Source organism: Babylonia areolata, chromosome 9 (genome assembly GCF_041734735.1).
Source record: "Babylonia areolata isolate BAREFJ2019XMU chromosome 9, ASM4173473v1, whole genome shotgun sequence".
Lineage (NCBI taxonomy): Eukaryota > Metazoa > Mollusca > Gastropoda > Neogastropoda > Buccinidae > Babylonia > Babylonia areolata.
The window spans coordinates 18866492-18867712 of record NC_134884.1 but is presented as its reverse complement, the minus strand read 5'-3'; the positions used below and the strand labels follow the sequence as shown (position 1 = coordinate 18867712).

Below are 1221 nucleotides of genomic sequence, written 5' to 3'. Positions count from 1 at the left end.
ACGACGTCCTGCCCAAACACCGCCATCATGAACCTTCTCTTGCTTGCTGTCGTCGCTCTGATGGGCGTGCTGGTGCACGGCAACGACACGGGCGCACGGATCGTGAACGGAGCTGAGGCCACGTACGGCGATCACCCCTACATCTGCTCCATTCAGATGCGTTCTGGTTTCAGCTATATGCACATCTGCGGCTGCGTCATCTACAACGAGAACACGGTCATCACGGCGGCCCACTGTCTGGATGGGGCTAGCGCCAATTCTCTGAGGATCCAGGCAGGACTGCACCAAATGCGTTCGGTCGATGACTACCAGGTGACCCACTCCGTCTCCAGGTTCAGAATGCATCCCGACTACAGCAGCAGCATGGGCGGCTTCCCCAACGACATCGCCGTCATGCAGCTGTCATCGCCCTTGACCTTCAACAGCCACGTCAGCAGCATCGCCATTGACGAGGACCCCAACAGCAGCTGGGAGGGGCAGGAGTGCGTGCTGAGCGGCTGGGGCAGGCTGTCTGGAGGTGGGTCCGCCGCCAGCGTTCTGATGAAGGTCTCCATGAAGAAGATCTCCAACGCCGAATGTCAGCAGCGCTGGTCCGTAGTGAGCGGAGCCACCATCAATGACGGACACATCTGTTTCTATGAAAGCCCAAAGAGCGCCTGCAGTGGTGACAGTGGCGGTCCTGTCCGCTGCGGCAACACCATCACCGGCGTGACGTCATGGGGCGTGAGCACGTGCAGCGGAGAGTTCCCCAGTGTCTACACCCGTCTCAGCTATTTCGCTACCTGGCTGAGGAACAACGCGTACTAAAAAAATAGAAAGAAAAAGGTCATATCATTTTTGACAGAAAAACAACAACTTTTGATCAGTTATATGTTGGTCAACGGAATTGTATGGAAATGCACACGTTATCTTCTAGACATTTCTTGAATTTCTGTCTTTTTAAACTTAATCTTATTTCTTTAACGGACTTACTAGATCTATTCAGTTCATAACAATGCTTAGACAGTAAGTTTGACCTTTTGTCTCTTGTATTGTTTTCACAAAACCAAAACATATCTTTTTGATTCAGGAAAAGAAGTAATCTGCATCAAATCAATGCTGTCCATTTTTTTCCCGTGTCTATACATATTTCAACATTTATTGCGTGTTATTATGGTTCCCGCAATTGTATTCGTCCAGAAATACAGGATATGGTGTGAAAAAGTTATCTATTTCCTGTTC

The 1221-nt window shown here is 49.9% G+C and overlaps 1 pseudogene; it reads left to right on the top strand.

The window, feature by feature from the left end:
* LOC143285772 (chymotrypsin-like serine proteinase pseudogene) lies at nt 1-1115 on the top strand (annotated as a pseudogene).
* The last annotated feature ends 106 nt before the right edge of the window (nt 1116-1221 follow it).